Raw genomic sequence first — 14105 nt, forward strand, 5'->3', positions numbered from 1 at the left:
CTTTCGGAGTCCACATGCTCCTATAATACGCCATGGCGGTCTGGCCATCCTTTAACATGATCTCGTTCGACTTCACGAACGTCCCATCCGTTCGGGTGTACCGAGGAGCCCATTGTGGTAAAACAGGAAGAGAAGGAGAAGCTGAAGCAGAAGCAGAGGCACCAGCTGCAACAGGCCCGGAGGGGGCAGGAGCTCTAACTGGGCGATGCAAGAGAGCACTCGACCCAGAGACTCGGGTCCTTCTTATAAGAGGTTCCTCCTCAAGGTTGACTCCACCGTCAGGATGAGGCCTTTTGCCTCGTTCTTTGTCCCGAGCACTCCCAGCGGCAGCAGGGGTAGTAGTGATTTGTGGAGACGTGCTCGGGTTGGTAGCAGGGGTGCTGACAACAGGATCAATAGCCACCGTACTCGGGATGGTGTCAGAGATGGTGGCTGAGGAAGAGGCTGATGCAGGAGAGGAGGTTGCTCCAGCAGCAGAAGTGGCTGGGGGAGTATTTTTCCTCCTACCAAAGGATGGAATCTGAAGCCTGCTCATGATATAGCCGAGGGATGAGAGCGCTAGAAGGTTGTCTGAAGTAAGGAGGTCTGAGCAAGAAGGAATATCGTTCAGAACGTATTTCTTCAAGTAATTACTCCTATCCCTGCAAACACTGTAGCTCAAGTCATCACAAGGTATGCCTAAGGAGCGACATAAGAAAGTACAAAAGCGAGGAACACATGTTTCGCAGGGACAATCGTTTTTATGAGATTTGAATTTCTTATATGAGGAGACAGAACAGACGCCAAAGGCGCTCGGGATTGGGTAATCCTCTGCAGCCGGCGAAGACCAGGCCCCACTAACACCCACAATGTTATCCCTCCAACCCTTTTCAGATTTGATTGTATCCGTACATATGGACATCTTGTCGATCGGGTAGAGGTGGTAGAATGGCACATTAGTTCGGATCTTACTGACCTTATAACACAGAAGAAGATCTATGAGGTCAAGGTCCAGACTTCTGTCACGAATCAACAGTAGCATAACGGATATGATTCTAAAGAAATTGGGGTTTACCTGCAGGGGGGATATCCCCAGTCTATTGAAGACATAATTAAAGAAGGGGTGCAGAGGGAACCTAACGACATTCAGTTGAAGGTTTGTAAATAAAACTTCGCCGGGAAGAAGGCCGGCACCGGTCATAATATTAACATCTTTAGGGCAAACCCTAACTTGGATGTTGTCAGGAAGTCTAAGTCTCATACGAAGAACATCTAGATTTACAACCATAGTGGAAGCGATTGAAGGATCTAAAAGGGTAAAAAGAAGTCTTCCGAAAGTAAAAAGGAACAAAACTAACCTCTGAGGTAGAAAGCAACAAAGATCACTGCAAGATCGCTGGAAGAATGACTCTTGAAGAATTTCACCGGAAGAAATTTAGCACTGTTCTAAAAAGATGAGCGAGAGATTTGACTGATGATGGAGACGGTAAAAAGGCATGAAGTGGCATTCTAGAGCCTTATAAAGGCGAGGTGGACCCGAGAGCCGAAGCGTCAGGAAGGCGAGAAATTCATCGAGCCCCGGAACATTGATTCCGGATCTGACCGTCCGTTCCCCCATATGGGTTTCTCGAGCCGTCAACATCATGATGAGACGCCTTCAATAATTACCCCCTTATTAAACAAGGGGTAATTATGGGGGCAGTTGAGGAGGCCCGAAGTGACATGGGCCGGATATGACCCGCAAACGCGACATCCGGTCCGTACAGATGGGTCAAGCCCATAGAAAGACACTGCCATATGGGCCGAACGCGAATAGCCCATCAAAGATGACCAAAACTCACAGAGGAATGAGCCTAGATCTAGCAGTCCATTAATATTTGTAAGTATCTATAAATAGGAGAAGTAATGGATAGAGCGAGGGGAGATATTTTTAGGTTGAAATGTAAGAATTCTAGAGAGAGAAAGAAAGGACGAATTTCTTGCATCTTCATCAACATATATGAAGATCAAAACATCAATTGAGATGGAAGCATAAATTAATTAATATTATTTGTCAAACACATTTTATTAAATAATACATGTGATTCTTATCTTTTTGATCTTATGAAACTTAAAATAAAGGAGAATAAAATTAGGAAAAAAATATTATTAAGCTCTTCAGATTAATTTTTAAATTAAGCCCCACTTACAAAATTAATCATATACATAGAATGATTCCACGCATATAAATTGGTCTAAGTTAACAAAAATTATATACAACAATCCTAATATTATTTAAAATCAAATCTAAATCAAACACCAAATTAAAACCGGTACACAACTCAAAATAATAAATTAAGAATCAACCAACTAAATTTAAAACCAAACATAAAACACAGAATAAAAAATAAAGTACTTTCATGATATTAAAAAAAACCTTAAACTAAGCTTACCGGATCAACATTAAACTTAAGCCAGAGTAACAGAATTAACATGTCAAGGTAGAAATAATCAGAAAGAATTAGGAAAAGGAGAATAGTGTCAGAAAAAAAAAAAAAAAAAAAAAGGAGAATGGAATGGATTAGAAATTAATCAAAACATTATATGATCATAAAATTAGGGAATATATTATTTAGGAAAGAGTACGGATCATCACTCCTATTTTTTTAATCATTATTTTTGGGCTTTAATAATTATTAGTTTTTAAAATTCATCATACGCGTCCAGGTAGAAGGAACTAGAATTAGAATAGAAATTGGAAAAGGAGTAGTATTAGGAAATACGGAGTAATAAAAAGTAAAAAAGGAAACAATTTAAAGCACATGATTCACAGGAAGGAAGTCATTACGAAATAACTAAAGATTAAAACAAAATTACAGCTGATACACACTAAGAAATGGATCCCACGCTGGTGTGATTTTTAAAATTCTCTCTCTCCACTCTCTCTAGTACGGAGTATCTCTCTAACTGGTGACATAGTTAGAGTAACATGGCGTCCGATCCGACGCTGGGATACCTGACTCGGAAAGAGACGGAGGTGAAGCTACCTAGACCAACTAGGGTTAAAAATAAGACTCCGGCACCGATTCAAATCACCGCTGAGCAAATCCTCCGGGAGGCCCGAGAACGCCAGGAGGCGGAGATTCGACCGCCGAAACAGAAAATTACAGATCCCACAGAGCTCGCCGACTACCGCCTACGGAAGCGCAAAGGGTTCGAAGACCTAATCCGCCGCGTGAGATGGAACACAGCCGTCTGGGTCAAGTACGCCCAGTGGGAGGAGTCCCAGAAGGACTTCGACCGGGCTCGCTCCGTCTGGGAACGAGCCCTAGTAGTCGATTACCGCAACCACACGCTCTGGTTAAAGTACGCAGAGGTCGAGATGAGGAACAAGTTCATCAATCACGCCCGAAACATTTGGGACAGGGCTGTATCATTGTTGCCTAGGGTTGATCAACTATGGTACAAGTACCTTCATATGGAGGAGATGCTCGGGAACGTCGCCGGAGCTAGGCAAGTCTTCGAAAGGTGGATGAAGTGGGAGCCTGATCAGCAAGGTTGGCTCTCATACATCAAATTCGAGCAACGCTACAATGACATTGAGATGGCAAGTGGTATTTTCGAGAGATTTGTGAACTGCCATCCTAAAGTCAGTGCTTGGATTAGGTTTGCCAGGTTTGAGATGAAGAATGGGAACATTGGGAGGGCGAGGAATTGTTACGAGAGGGCGGTGGAGAAGTTGGCTGATGATGAGGAGGCGGAACAGTTGTTTATGGCTTTTGCAGAGTTTGAAGAGCGGTGTAAAGAAACGGAGAGAGCAAGGTGTATATATAAGTTTGCCCCTGATCATATGGCAAAGGGACGAGCTGAGGAAGTTTTTAGGAAGTTTGTGGCATTTGAGAAACAGTATGGCGACAAGGAAGGAATAGAGGATGCAATTGTTGGTAAGAGGAGGTTTCAGTATGAAGATTAGGTTACGAAGAATCCGCTTAATTACGACTCATGGTTTGATTACATTCGGTTGGGAGACTGTGGGTAATAAGGAGAGGGTTAGGGAGGTCTATGAGCGAGCGATTGCCAATGTTCCTCCAGCTGCAGAGAAGCGTTATTGGCAGCGGTACATTTACTTGTCGTAAGTTCCTTATTCATATAAGAAGTTGGCTGGTCTTTAGTGGTCTTTTGCGCTGCATGAAATAGAGGATTTGGTTTAAATTCTGTTGATTGTTTGAAGAATTACATGTTTAATGGTTGTAGATTAATTCAATTTATTTGTACTCCAGGATTAACTATGCTTTATATGAAGTGCTCGATGCTCAAGACGTGGAGTGTACTAGAGATGTTTACAGGTAACATAATCTTGGACCTAGACTCCTAGTATAATTTGTAATTTGTAAAAAACTTGTTTCTTGTGATTTGTCACGAGAGGGCGGAGGAGATAGATTGTGGTCGATTGGTGTTTTATGTGTAAGAATGATGAGGTAACAATGGATCACCTTCTTTTGCATTGTCCAGTAGCTTGGGATTGTTGGGTTCTGTTGTTGGGCTTGTTTGGTTATGCCCAGGTCTTCTAGAGGTTTGGAGAGGTTGTACAGTGGTCAGTGGGGGATCAAGTTCGTGATTTTGGAGGGTTACGCCCTTGTGCATCTGGTGGTGTCTTTGGCTTGAGAGAAATAGGAGATCCTTCAAAGGAAAGAATTCTATTGGGGCATTGAAGTTCTCCATTATTTGCACCCTTTTAGTTGGGTCATAGGGAAAAAATTTAAATCCATGGATGATATTTTTGATTTTTTGGACTCGTTGAGGGTTTAGAGGCCCTATTTGGCCTTGTGTAGCTTTTGAGGGATGCGTTCCCCTTTTGAACACTCCAGCCAAGAGAGAAGTCCCAATACATGTATACTTTTTTAATAGCTAATTTGGTTTAGTGGTAGAAAGCTAGTAAATTTAATACGTAGTATCTCTCTAGATGTCAACTAATAATCTTTTAAGAATTCATATTATCTTATTAATATTCTTAGAAGAGCTACTAGTTGTGAATGTCATGTGCTTTAGATAAAAAAAAAAAAAAAAATAGTTGCAATTATCCTTCCACATTATCATTTTTAGGCTAGTTATCTCACCAAGGTACAGGTAAGCTATTAAAAAATATTAGAAATATAAGATTTTTTGCAAGTGAAGACGTGAGACATCCCTTAAACACTCAACCGTTGACTTGGAAAGTAGAGACATACCACTTGAGCTTAAGTTCTTGGTGGTAACTTAGAAATGTAAATAGAAAGAATGTACATGCGGTTTTTATTCCTTGGCAAGAACTAACAAACTCATTTACCCTTTAGGAACTTCAACCCTCACTTTTCACTTTGGAAAGTAGAGTCGTTATGACTAAGGTACAACCCTTGGTGGTTATGTATATGTAGTTTCCTGAAGGCATAATTTAGTTATATGTCCTGTAAAGAATATAATTATTTATTTATTTATAATTTTATAAATGTGATAGTGGAAGTAAAATCTGATGTTTGATAATTGTAAGAGTTTCCTCACTCGCTTTTAATTTGCTCAGGGAGTTGCTCAAGCTGATTCCCCATGATAAAGGTGGTGTTTGGGTGAGCTTTTCAACACCAAAAGCCCTTTCATTGATAATTCCTTCCTACAAGGAATTTTGTCAAAATGAATTTAGTACAAAAGATGTTTGGTGAGTCTACTTTCTAAAAGTCATTTAATTATTTAGTAATTTTTTATTTGACAATATTATCCATCTCCTTTGTAACCATTTTCATTCAAACCATCTCCTTTATACCCCCATTCAAACCCATTTCCATCATCACTGTGTGCAACTTGAAGTATCAATCTCCATCAACATTGTTAGCCACGCCATGCCAAATAAAAAATTTTCGAAAAAAATTATACTCCTCCCTCTCCTTACCCATTAACCGGCTGATTTCCTTCCAATTCTGTGTCTTTCTAAACCAACAACGGCTGCATATATATATATATATATAGATTGGTATGTTTATTTTTCATCAACTAGAAGCTCCAAGATAGTCCACTGCTACAGTTTCGGCGAACGTTGTTGTAGTTATTGGGCCAGAAAATTTGTTAAATTCGTTGTCTTCCTCCTCCGCCTACAAATTTTGATCCCCACCCATTATATAAATTTCATCTTTAACACCTGCGCAAATAGATCCACCATTACTACCCAATGAAGGGACACATTTGAAGCCCCTTCCCACTCTCTCCTCTCCCCTCTTTTCTCTTCTAATTTTCAGATCTGTCGCACTTTTGAAGAACAAATCAAAAGCAAAAACACTGTACACAATTGATATTGGGGGTTTATGCAGTTGCGTTGCTAGCAATGAGGCGGCGGAGGAAGGAGTGGTGGCGGTGGCCATCTGGTGGTGCTGGGTCGCTGGTGGCCAGCTTGTTCTGTCTCCATACGTCACTGGCGAACATAGAAGTATTAGAATTTGGATACAAGAAGAGAGAACTTTTAAAGAGATAAAGGATAAAATGGTATTTTATGATCGCAATGATTCGCGTTGGGGAAGTGGGTTTTAAAAGCAACTCTTAGTTGCTTCGGTTGAACGGGCTTTTAAGGAGTCAGAATTTTTTAAAAGTCTATTTCAAAGTTTTACCAAACAAGAGATTTTTTATGAAACGTACGTTTTGAGGTTAGAAGCCCGTTTCGGGGGATCAGAAAGCCCAGCCAAACGGGGCCAAATTTTCATTTGCGAAAATTTGGTTACTGGCTGCCCAATTTGAAATTCGGAAATTAAATCTAAAGGGAGCAAGACAAATTATTGGCAATGCAATTGGGAAGGCTCCTAAAGATAAGGTATCATATAGGTTAATACTTGAACTTTTGTAGGTGGCGGTGTTTTCTTTTTTGGTTGTAACTGTGCTCAAAAGTTCTTGTGTTCTTATTGTTTTTCTTGTTAACAAACAGATATTTAAGAAGTATATTGAGATAGAGCTGCATCTTGGTAACATAGTTCGTTGCAGAAAGTTGTATGAGAAGTATTTGGAGTGGTCACCAGAAAACTGCTATGCATGGAGTAAGTACGCAGAATTAGAGAGATCGTTGTCCAAAACTGAGCGAGCTAGATCTATTTTTGAGTTTGCAATTGTGCAACCTGCGTTGGATATGCCAGAGGTTTTATGGAAGGTACTTACATGACAATCTACCAATTTATATATAGTTGAAATGTTTTTTATGGTTAAAGGTTCTTAGTATGCTAAATCTTTTATTTGGATCCATTCCCCTGGTTAAATCTTCTTCTTTATGGAAGTTATAGCTGGCCGTTTAACATGCTTGGAATATGACTTAAAATTTCGAACTCTTAAAATTTGATGATTATAATGCAATGGTGTTTCTTGTGATAATGCTTTTACTCTCTGACATGGAACCTTCACCCACCACAATACCTCTTGATTCTCCATGTGGTGGAAATTACGGGCCTGCTTGGTTTGTAACTCCGATAACAGATCTCAAGAAGTCAGAAAATGGAAAACTGTTTTCAGATAACTATAAAAGACAGTTTATCTGAAATACATTTTTATAACAGAGTTTTTATGTAGTTTTCTGATTTTCAGTTCTCTTAAAACTGTTTTCAAAGTTACAAACCGAGTAGGCCCGTTTCCTGTTTCTCGAACTTAAAAAAGCTAGAGATTATTTAAGGGGGCACAGAGTGTGTGCCAATCTATTAATGGCATAACTACATGTGACAAACACAACAAGATGCATTTGAGTTCCTACAGTCATGTCCCATGAATAAGCCTTTCTATTGGACCAAAAATATGGAAGAGCCACGCACTGGATCAGAGCTCCTTAGCATAATTTGAGGTGAAGGCGTGTTCATCTTAAATGTAAGGTCCAGAAGAACTAGAAACCATAAAAAAGAACCCCGATTTATTTCTGTCCTTTCTTAGTTTTGGTTGTTGCTGTGTCAGATACTCTTGAGTCTATTGTCTGTGGCTATAACCCTTCTAGTTTATCAGCTTTGTTTTTGATAATGAAGGCATAATGAGAAAAGAGGACGGTTGCTAAATATTATTATTAATAATACTATTATTCAATTATGGGGAGAAAAGGCTTGAGAGAAGCAATTGATACTTGTTGAAAGAGGGGAAAAAATTATACAGAGAAAAAAAGTAGGTTGACTGTATTATATAAAATTCAGTCCTAGTTTCATTTTTGCAGGCTAGGAAGCAATAAAACTTCTAACTAGTGGTGCTTGTGTCAAACATGCATCAAACACATACATTACTTCTTGGACATTTCTGGGCATGTCTATAAAATGTCTTACTTCTGGACGCATGGCGTATACTTCTCTGCCTGTCGCCAACCTCTCACTCTTGTACATCGGATAGGATGGAAAAAAAAGAGAGGAATAAATGTAAAGAAAAATAAAATCAGGTTTTTATATGAAATTATTAAAAGTTTGTCCATATTTACAATATATATATATATAACAGATTTCATTAATGGAGTGGGCCTAAGAGTAGGAAAAGAAAGAGTAGTCGTCAATTCTGTGTACATGTACACGTATATTTGGATGCATATACACGTACATATTTATATATATGTCACGTCATTATGATTTTCTCTATGTCAAGGATAACTGATTATCATCTGGTCATAGAATATCAATTTAGTTGTCATAGAGTAATGTTTTTAGGGCAAATGTGTTTTTAATATATAAAACATATATACTTTATGGCCGTGTCCTGTATATGTGTCCAGTCTTGTTAAGCTCCAGGTGTATATTTAAGCACTTGATTCATCTGATCTCCAAATATTTTCCGTTGGTTCTAGTTCAGACATATTTGATTGGTATAATCGGATTTGAGTTGGGGCTTGTCTAGGTATCATTACTTTTTCTTCTTGTTTTTTCAAGCCTGTTTGGAATATGCTTAGAGCTGAATTACATCCATTGAGGAGCAGCAGACTTGTTTTGAATTAATGCAGACCAAGAATGTCTTTCACTACTTGTCTTGTACTCCATAGAGACATTCCTCTTATATGGATCTGAAGAGAAAAGGATTGATTATTTCTACTATATGTCATAATTGCTACCGAAATGATGATTCAGATGATCATCTCCTTCTACATTGCTCCTTTGCTATAGCAGTTTGGGATTGGTTCAGAATTTTTTTCAATTGGAATGGGCCTTCTTTCCAACATTTTCAGGAGCTGGTTGAGTGGTTTATTATTGGTACAGTGGTGTCATCTACTAAGGATTGTGTATATTCAGAATGGTTTTTCACTGCTGTTATCTGGAGTCCATGGACAGAAAGGAATGCTAGAATGTTCTCAAACTGCAGTAGAAAGGATTTTGAAGTTGCAATTTCAATTCTTTAGGAGATACTTGATGTTCGTGCGCTGAAACTAAAAGATGTGCAAGCCTTCTTTTAATAGTTTTATTCTAAGAACTTGGTTTCTTATTTATTTATTTTTTTCCTAGTAGAATTCATCCATTCCTCTTCCTCTCTCTCTCTCTCTCGTGAAGCTATGCCTTCAATTCTTCTATGTTCTTATTTTCTTTGTATATATATTTATATGTATATATATAATATTCAGCCATTTAGGAAAAGAAAAAAGTATAATAATCATTTTGAGAATGGATAATAACTTGCTATTTATTTGGTAACAGGCATACATTGATTTTGAAATATCAGAAGGCGAATTTGAGAGAACTAGAGAGCTCTATGAGAGGCTTCTAGACCGCACGAAGCACTTGAAGGTGTGGATCAGTTTTGCAAAGTTCGAGGCATCTGCTATGGAAGAGGATGGTCGGGGTTCAGACTTGGCAGAAGATGTTGTTGAAGAATCTTTTCATGAGCAGAAGCAGCAATGCCTTCAACGCGCCAGAGGTAAAGAATGCCAATAAGTTTGATTTCTACAATTGTGATATTCATTACTATTATATTTCCATCATTTTTCTCATTTATTTATTTATTTATTTTTTTCCTAGTTGATACTCTCATCATACACCCCCAACCCCAACCCCCCCAAACAAGGTCATTTCTCATTCTTTTTGGAACTGCAAATCTGTTTTTCTTCATGCAATTCAGAGGTTTTCGAGAAAGCTGTTAACTACTTCAGAACATCTGCACCTGAACTGAAGGAAGAAAGGGCCATGCTTTTGGAAGAATGGTTAAACATGGAGACCAGTTTTAGTGAGCTAGGCGATGTTAATTTAGTTCGTGTTAAACTTCCAAAGAAACTCAAAAGGAGAAGGCAAATAGAAACTGATGACGGTCCGGCCGGGTACGCTCATCAACTCAGATGTTCTATGTTTCATTCCAAGGTTTTAGTTAGTTTATTGTCTCTAACATGTGGATGGTGGGTGGACCCCTGCAAAAAAGGCCAATATATGAAATTATCTTCTTTCAACAGTGTTTGAAATCATAAAACTTGATTCACATATGTTACCTACCACTGCCCAAATTTTAAATTCTGTCCAACAACCTGTTAATCTTTCGAGTCTCGTGTGAGCCAAGCTGAGTTTTAGGCAACTCAGGCTCTGTTGAGTTCAGGTTGTTTGTTGTCCATGTCAGTTTGAGCTTGAGCCAGAATTAGATAATATGCTCAGGCTTGGGTGGTCATCACCTCAACACGAATATTTAAGAGAACCTCTGATGAATCTCGCTTGGAAAGTGTAAATTTTATTCCTGCCTCCCCAGCTAATCTCAAGACTAGTCTGTTTAACAATTGAAGTAAGCCTGGATAGAAGCATATTAAAAGAAATCTCAAGTCATAGTTTCTTTTGTCGTTTAAAAGTAGATTCAAATCCCTCCTGTATCCCAGTCTCTTGTTTTAAGTGCCATAGGCACTCAGCTTGTGAACATTCCATGCCCGAGCAAGGGGTTTCTTGAGATCACCTCGCAAATAAAATCGATCTTCTAGCTGAACAAAAGCTGAGCTGAGCTGAGCTGAAATAGCTCATTTTCAAGACTCTGAAATTCATAATGTTTACATTTTAAAGATCTTTTAAGCTGCATGGTTATCGACTTCCAGGAAGACATGAAACCCATGCATATACTTGTGTCCTTGGTCTTATGTTTGTATGCCTGTCTTAATTTTATCTATTGGGGTTACACCTGCTAATACTTATTAATTTGCAGGTAAGAGGAGTATATAGACTACCTCTTCCCTGAAGAACCACAGACTACAAATCTGAAAATTTTGGAAGCTGCATACAAGTGGAAGAAGCAAAAAGTTGTTGAAGAAGAGAATTAGTCAAATTTGGACATGGCTCCAAAATTTTACGAGCACAATGGGGCCTACGACCAACTTGTTGAATGTCTTGGATCTTGTTTTTCTGTTTCCATTCCTCACGAATTTTAATCAGAAGAAATGAGATAAATGTTTGTATTGTGCAGTGAAATAGAATACTATTTTCTTAAAATGGCTAGTCTCTCCTGATACTACTATATAAGCAAAAGGATACAGTCCATTGTCCGCATCATACGCAGTCGCAACGTGCCCCTAAAATGTTTGAACTATAAAAATTACAGAACTACAAAAATAAGGCTTGCATTCACAGCAACTAAATTTTATTGCATTGTTTAAGAAAAAGAAAAAGAAAATGGAGACCCTAACCATAAATGACCAACTTTAGTTCAGTTCTTTTAATACATGGTTTGGTTCTTGTTAGCACCAACAAATATAAAAAGTTTTTATTTAGTTGAAGGAAAGTTTGTAGTCCAAGTGTGTGTGTGTGTGTGTGTGTGTGTGTGTGTATATATATAATTTTTATACAAGAGTAACAAATAGAAACACTCAAACAGGGAAGGGATCAAAATCAAGCTCAATGGAATTAAGAGTAACAACCAAAGGGAAGGGATCAAAATCAGGCTCAATGGAATTAAAAGTAATAACCAATTCGCGAGAGAGAAACTCAACTGTTCAGTTCAAAAAACCCTAGCCGCCGTGAACGAAGAAACGCAAGAAATTCATTCTCTCCTAGCTAAGTCGAGGTCCTCTGTTCATCAGAGTTTAGAGATTTCTCCAAGAAGTTGTGGTGTATCTGAGATGGCTTCCATCTATTCTCCACCATCTCTCCTCTAGTTCATCGATCTTGTAGGTTGTATGGCCGGAGGGGCACTTGTGAGTGGAGGCTAGTCAAATTGGGGTTTTTGCGCCTTAGAAGAATCGATACCCGAATTATGCCGATCTTTCCTTTTGATCCGATCCGAAGTTACTGTGAATGGTTGGGGCGGATGAGCTCATGGGTGTTGCAGATTGTCGGATCGAGTGGTTTGGTTGGTGGACAGAATCTTGCTCAATATCCGCTGCTCTTTCCTTTTAATCTAGGTATTGTGTTGGTTCCCTTGATTTTCCTTTTTGTTCTAATGTTTTCTCTGTGTTGTTTTGGGCCATCCTTGTTATACTTGCTTGCCTTTTTCCTCCTCCATCACCGGTTCTCCTATCTCTGGGTCTCCATGGTGAGAAAATCATTTGTAAGCGATGATGATCTTATATCTTTGGCCATGGTGGGTGTTGTGGGTTTCGTCATCTAGTAGGTCTGCTTTGGGTGAATAGCGTTGCAAGTTATTGTGGTGTTGTGTTTGCTTTGTTTTGGGTTCCGGAGTCTTCATATCATCCTATTGCACCGCGTTTCGGGCTTATACGAGTTAGTCGGTTTTCTACTACGGATTTGATAATCCTTCCTGTTGCTCCGGCCAGTTCTGAGTTTACTCCAGTCGCCATTGACTATGGGTTACGGCTGGGTGTTGCCGGGAAATTTTTGTCAAGCTGAGCACTATCTGGTGTGGAAGACTTCTCGGCGATGGATTAAGATTTCATGCCATAATTCCGGGATGGTGTTCGCCGGTTTACTCTCCATACCTTTCGTCGATAGTTCGTATGCCCCAACGTCATCATCGAATATCGCGTTGTATTGGGTGGGGTCCAATTGTGGCTTATAAGTCAACATCTATTCTATTCCCTAGTTGGTTGATGTGTGAAGAAGATGTCGGCCACGTATGTTCTAGAAAGCTGGGGTTTATTAAATTTGAAGTGGCTCAAGGGTTGTAAGACGGTTTCTCACAAGTAGGGATGGCAAATTCCCAATCCCCGCCCCGTCCCGTCCCGTTTATAGTGGAGATGGGGATCCTTTTAGCTAAACGGGGATGGGGATGGGGGCAAATTATGAATCCCCACCGGGGGCGGGGGTGGGGGCAGGGATGGGGTAAACCCGCCCCGCCCCGATTAAGTATGAAGTTACTAATATACCCTTACATGTAATAATTTATTACTAAATTATATTTATTATATATATATATATATATATATATATATATATATATATATATATATATATAAGAGAAAATGTGTTTTTTTAATAAAAAAAATTATGAGGCCGGGGTCGGGGGCGGGGACGGGGATAAGCAGTCGGGGGTGGGGGCAGGTATGGGGATGGTGGCGAAATTTTAAGCAGGGATGGGGGCGGGAATGGGGATTGAAAAATTCATCGAGGATGGGGATGGGGAATGGAATCCCCGCCCTGCCTCGCCCCGTTGCCATCCCTACTCACAAGTCAACAATTATGATGGTCATGTTCCATCAGCGTGGGAAATATGTCTCTTTTCAGTATTCTAAGTTTATAGCTTAGTTTGTTGTGTCTCTGATGGTGGGATGTTTGTGTGTATTGCTATTTGTTATCTGTAAGTGCTGCTTGGTTCTTTTGTTTGACAGGTTAAAAAAATAAAATAAAAAATCAGGCTCAATGGCTTTGAACAACCAAATATCCTGAAAGGAATCAACTTTCCTTCTAGCTAAGATCCATTTCACCAGTTTATTGAGCAACCACATTTAAAGATGTAAGAGGCTAACAAAGAGAAAGATGAAAGTCAATTCAAACTTTTAAACACTAGTTCAAAGATACAAATGCAGGTTTACTATTGTCAAAACGAGTTTGAACTAAAAATCCAATTGTGCTTGATTTTAGTTAACCAAAACCACACCACAAATCAACCACTAAAAACTTAACTTTCTTGTTTACAGATTCCAAAACAACCAAAAACAACACCATCAAGAAACTCATGACGAGAACATCATCTATTAATACATATCCCATTAACCAAAACCATCAAAACACAAGAATTAGCAACCTCATTGCACAAAAAAAATTTAACTTTCATAACCC

The 14105-nt window shown here is 39.1% G+C and overlaps 1 pseudogene; it reads left to right on the forward strand.

The window, feature by feature from the left end:
• Positions 1-2867: 2867 nt before the first annotated feature.
• LOC132308209 (uncharacterized) lies at positions 2868-11363 on the forward strand (annotated as a pseudogene).
• The last annotated feature ends 2742 nt before the right edge of the window (positions 11364-14105 follow it).

The sequence above is a fragment of the Cornus florida genome, unplaced genomic scaffold (assembly GCF_030987335.1).
Source record: "Cornus florida cultivar Cherokee Brave unplaced genomic scaffold, ASM3098733v1 CherokeeBrave_3.0.0_Hap2_Chr05, whole genome shotgun sequence".
Classification (NCBI taxonomy): Eukaryota; Viridiplantae; Streptophyta; class Magnoliopsida; order Cornales; family Cornaceae; genus Cornus; species Cornus florida.